At 33.8% G+C, this 6,397-nt stretch overlaps 1 pseudogene; it reads left to right on the plus strand.

Moving 5' to 3' along the window:
- LOC116091763 overlaps positions 1-5,029 on the plus strand; it is a 20,115-nt pseudogene extending 15,086 nt beyond the window's left edge.
- Positions 5,030-6,397: the final 1,368 nt, after the last annotated feature.

Here is a 6,397-nt window from a genome sequence, read left to right on the forward strand (position 1 = left end):
CCCCTTCTGATTCACGAACTTGGCTTCATCTTATGTTTGAAGAAATGAGAGCTCTTTGCTTCCTGTTGCAGCCACCAACCCTGCCACTTATAGGCATGCTTCCTATCCATTAGGATTCTTATCCTTCTGGAATAATCAAACCAAATAAACTTTTCCTTTGGAAAAGTAAAGAAATAAGTAAGAAAATATCCATTTCATTAAATAGATAATTAAATTATTAATAACTAAATTAATAGCTAAATGAATAAGATACAATAAATTTGAAAGTTAAAATTTAAGAAGTTTTGGTACATAATTCAACCATTAAGAAATCATCACAGCATAAATAATGGTCTAAATGCTTAAACTATTGTATCCCCTATTTTCTGTTTGTATGAAATATGTGCATGTTTGTTCATATGTTACAAGTATGTGCATATGTAAAGTCGATAAAGTTCAGTAGTGTTTCCCTCTTTTCTTCTGTGTTTAAAAATACAATGATTATAACAATTTAATTTCTTTTCTTAATTTTCCATTTTTTTAATCTTTTATTTTTTAATTAGATATTTTGTACAATTTAATTTCTTATTCAAACTTTTAATATATTTACCTCCTTCCAACTCCCCTCCTTCCCATCTTTCTCACCCAACTTTGGCATTGTTTTTTCCTTCTTCCTCCATTGAGTCCAATTTGCATTGACCAATTTTTCTTGGTAATAAGAACTGCCCTGATATGTGATATGCCTACTGTGGATCATGTCACTTAAGGAAAGTATCTACCTTGACCTCAGTGAGCGATGGAATTTTGTACCCACTTTCCCACTTCTGGCTAGAGCTTCTACAGTTTTCATGCACCCTGAAATATTATGTGTATGATATGACCCTGGTGACCCATCCACCTTAATTAATGACATTGATTTTTTTAATATTTTAAAGTTTAAGTCTTAGCTGGTCAGATTCTCAACTAGCTCATCTAAGTTAACACAACCACCTAGCTGCCACCTATTACATCATTAGCCAAAATTTCCTGGCAGTAGTCACTTTGCTTTCCTCCCGTGTCTCTTTGAGAAACGATCTTCCTCATTTTTCTTCCCAGACTCCCTTTCTCCCCCACTGGAAGTCCAGAATTCTACTTCCTACACTAGCTATTTGTCCTCAGCTCTTTATAACAACCAATCAGCAGTGAGATAGCTCTGGTACAACTCTGAAACTGTCGATAGACAGAGGATAGTGTGGCATTTTCTTTAGGATTTAAAAACAGGACTCTGGTAATGGGCCATAGTAATGACAATACCAGAATCTGTTAGCATTTAGCTCACTGCTGGATCATCAATTAATAATCAAATATACAGTGACACACTTAATAGAATGTGAACAAGGATCTCCTCTATGTCTATGAATACCTATCAGCATCTGCCTTACTGCATTTGGAGAACAGTTCCTCAGTGCTATCAACTACCTCCAGCTTTATATATTTATCCATGGAAAACTAAAGTTATTATCGTGATTGTGATAAGTAATGCTATAAAAATATGACCATGCAGATATCTCTTCAACACATAAATTTCAACAACTGCAGATATATATACTTGGAAGCAGTGTGTCTGGCTTACATATTTGCTTCATTTTTAATTTTTATAAAACCTACATATTGTTTTCCATTACTGTCCTACTACTTTTGTTTCCCATCAGTCATGTAAATGTCTCATTTTGCAATAGACAAATAGGCATGAAAACTTTTAAAAGATAAAATTAACATGCTCTCAGCTGCAAAAGTGAAGAGATGCAACTATATTCAACCCGAAGGGAAGAAGAGACATTATTATACTGAATAATAATAATCATTGTGATAATGATTATATAATTGTAACAATTATAATTGCACTAATAATAATCACCAGATTTTTATATATAATACCTGGCAGTGGAGTGAATAATATACAGGAAATGAGAAATTCTTCGAAACACAAATAAAATCATGAGAAATTTTAGAATAATATTTCTATTGTGTAGAAAAAAATACTATAAAGTTGATATACAGGGATTCTGTATGTATCAATGAAAAATATAGACTTTAAGCAAGATTATTACTTTTACAAATCAATGCTAGAAAGAGGCATAAAACTGACTGATTTCAATATAGTCCCTAAGAGGATGGAGAGAGGGATGAGCCTAAGCCTAGGAACAGAATCAAATGACAAACAGCAGCAATAGTACTGTTCTAAAATCGGATAGTTTGAAAAAAAAAATTTGTGGTCTGGTGTTCTTAAGGTGTAGTCTCTCATCATGACCTGTACAGATGTGAATGTGCACCACTACATACTGAGATGACACGGTACACTTTTCCACAGTAACAGTTTCTGTATGCAGTAGGCTGAAATATTTTCATGAACTGCTTAATTTTTGGATTTTATTTTTTTAACTTGTATAATTTATTTTCTTGCAAAATAAAAGTGTAATATAAAACAAAAAAAGAAAAAATGTTCCAGCAATCATAGAATAACAACAACAATACTAAAAATATACTTCAAAAGTAACATTGAGTTGTTTTGTGTTGACCATCTACTGCAGGGTCTGAAGCTTATCCTTAAGTTATGTTTGCATACCAAGTGAGACTGCATTAGAGAAAATTTTTTCCTGAGTGTTTATCAATTGGAAATAGCTTATGTGTTGGTGTGGGGGCTTGTGTTCACTAACCTTCTCAAAACTGGGACCCAACATAGCTTAGAACTGAACAGATCCTGCGCACAATGCCATAAATGCTATAGTTCCACATGTGTATAAGTCCTATTATGTCTATAAGGCCTGTTTCCTTGGTGTCTTCTGTATCCACTGCTTCTTATAATTTTTACAGATCCTCTTTCCCATACTTCCCTGAACCATGAGAGGAGAGATTTGGTAAAGACATGTCATTTAGGGTTGAGCATTCGACATTTCTCACTATGCACTGTCTAGTTGTGGGTCTCTGACTTTGCTCCTGTCTGCTGCAGGAAGAAGGTTCTCTGATGATGGCTGAGCAGGACACTGATCTATGAGTACAGTATGCCATTAACTGATCTATGAGTACAGTATGCCATTAGGGGTCATTTTATTATTATATTCTTTCATTAGAGTAGTAGTATTTGGGATTCCCCGAAGTCCTCTAGTCTTAATTCTTGGCTATATGAGCAGTGTCCAGCATGGATCCCATCTAAAAATAGTTGAGAAGTGCATGTGACAGTGGCATACATCAAGAGAAATTTCAGTAGGTACTTTAATATTAGACAAAGTATGATTCAGAAGTAAGAATATTACTAGAAAGGAAAAAATTAGGTAGAAATAGCCATTGAATTATAATATATATAATAAATATAATATATAATAAATATATAATATATATTTAATATATATATTAAATAGTAGTTATATAATTTGTTGCAAGAAATCTGTTTTAAATATAAGATGTATATATACATGTATATAAATACATACACAAGTCAAAATAAATCTGTTTAAAAATCATATCTATATGTGTATCTACTTCTCAATTCTCAATATCTCATTTATGTATATGTCTATACTTGTGAAAGTATTACTTTTTAAAACTAAAGTACTTTTGAATACTAAAAAAATTCATATCAATGTCCTCTTTTAAACTTCAGGGTTGTCTTAATGATTTGAAAATCATGTGCATACATTCCAACATAGCTAATTATCAATGTTTAATGATAATGTCCAAAGAGCATCAGAACATGATGCTCCTTTTTTCCTGAGAAATAACACTTTTTAATTTAATGTTTGCTAGTGAAAATTTCAAGAAATAGCATATTGTTGTTTCTCTGTATAATGTGCTTCCTGGGAGTTAGATGCTCAATAAGTAATACTGAGCAGTCACAACAATGTAGTGGAGTAAAACTTTACTCAAAGCATGTAGTTTATGTAGTGACAGCACAGAACCCAAACACATCCTCCTTACACTGTAAAAATGTTATACATATTCAATACAATGCTTATTCGAAGAAGACACATTGAATTATTAGGAAATCATGATCTCTGCATGCACAATAAAGACCAGAATTTATTACCTGCTCATCAGGCAACATTACCAAGGAGAAACAGTGCAAGACCTCAGAGACCAATCATAGTTCATGCTTTGCATGATGGAGAACACAGGAGGGAAACCTTTAAAGAAAACCCACAAGACTTTTCTTTCCCTGCCCATCACTAACACAGCCAATGGCACTCTGGTCATTGTGTGTTCTTCCTATGAACCTTCCAAATTCTGAAGCTGCTTGGAATTAAATATTTCAAAAACTAGTAGTCATATAACAGCGATCATTCTGGAATTGCTTCAATCAATGCATCAGCAGCAGATCACATGTTCTGATGCTCTTTGGACATGGATGATGGTCTAGAAAGACTACAATGTGAATCTTAGATACTCATCTCTACTCTATACAATATGTGTCTTAGTTTAAATAAACACTAGTGTTTAAATAAAATAAACACTATCTGAAGCTAGAGGGAAACACCTTGAAACCCTCCTAACACAATGGGGTTGGTCCTCACCAGCCAAGGATCATTGAATCATTGACAACCTGTGAGGGCAGTTTTCCTTGAATTGACTTGTTTGGACTTTTCCAGTCCTGGGAAACAACAACTTCTGTCTAGTCTCCCAAATTAGAGTGCACTGACCTATGATGATGTGTATATGAACTTCACTCAAGAAGAATGGGCTTTTCTGAATCCTTCACAGAAGAGTCTCTTCAAAGATGTGATATTGGAGACTTACAGGAACCTCAATGCTGTAGGCTACAATTGGGAAGACCATAATATTGAAGAACATCGTCAAAGTTCCAGAGGACATGGAAGAAATAAAAGAAGTCATACTTGGAGACAAACCCTCTGAAAATACTCAGTGTAGTAAAGCCTTGGCATGTCACAGTTATCTTCAAAGGCATGAAAGCTTTCATACTGGAGAGAAACCCTATGAATGTAATCAATGTGGTAAATACTTTGCATTACACAGTACTCTCCAAGTACGTAAAAGAACACATACTGAAGAAGAACCTTACAAATACAATAAATGTGATAAAGCCTTTGCACAACATAGTCATCTCAAAATGCATAAAATAACACATACTGGAGAGAAACTCTATGAATGTGATCAATATGATATGACTTCTATATGATCAACATTGCCTACCTGTCTGAAGCAACTTTGTCATGAATTACAGAACCACTTTACTGTGGTTATACAGAACACACAATACATGGTTTCTCTAACTCATCAAATATGAATAAAGTATCACTGTGGATTTGTTAGCTAAGGACAAAAATCATATAACTTCACTAATTTTAAATCCTGGACTTATTCATATTTTTCATTTGTATCGCTGTTATATTTCATAAATATGTAGTACTTGTTATCATTCTTAAAAAAGAAACCCCTAAGAGATGTCCAAGATAATTACCTACAAGGTTCTCTTTTGTTCAGTATGCAGGCTGTGAGTTTTGCCCATGGGACAAAGATTCAGATGCTGAATAAAATCTGGGCCAACAGACAGTGATTTCAAGGCACTCTCTCTGAATAACATGAATGTATCCACAAGTACACAGCACAGAGGAGGAAAATCTGAGCAATGAGAAAACATTGAGTCTGGTAAGCTAGATCATCTCCCTGACTCTCTTCTCTAAGACAACTCTGAAAATATATCTATGTATCTGTTTTACCAACAACTACTATGATTGAGGTTAAGAATCATTTTTATGCTTTGTTACAGATTAGAAAATAATACATGCCTTCTTAACTTCTATTATATCTAAAATTCTGTGGTTTATCACATCAGTTGCCACACTATAAAGAAGCATGCCTTCTGAAATGTGCTTATGTCTGCATCAGATAATTTTTATTTTCCTGCTAAAACATATAAGCAGCATGAAACTAACTATTCCTCTTCACAGCCACTATTGTTTAATAAGACAGAGCCCTTTTACATGGGATATACTCAGTATGTAGGACAAATTTCAGCATAGAGAGTGATGTAAAATGAGTCATCAGTCTAGTGAGACATGATATGACACTTGCATATTACAAGAATACAATGAAAAGGAATATGAGAGGTAATAAAGTCATCAGTGAGCTACTAGAATATGCTTGTTAGCACATCAGTGTATACCACACAGACCTGCTGCATTGTCTAAGTTCCAATATATGCATAATTGTTGTAAAAGTACAAATGTTGAGAGTATTTTAGAATTTTATAGCATATAAACCTACTAGAAGAACACTACCCCTACAAGAAAATAAATACAATGTTTATTTTTTTCTTTATGCATGTGTGCCTTTGCCCACATAATATGTCTGTACACTGTGATTATACCAGAAGAGTACATCAGATGCCCCTGGACAGGAGATACAGAAAGTAGTGAGCCACCAC

This window comes from Mastomys coucha, unplaced genomic scaffold (assembly GCF_008632895.1).
Source record: "Mastomys coucha isolate ucsf_1 unplaced genomic scaffold, UCSF_Mcou_1 pScaffold15, whole genome shotgun sequence".
NCBI lineage: Eukaryota > Metazoa > Chordata > Mammalia > Rodentia > Muridae > Mastomys > Mastomys coucha.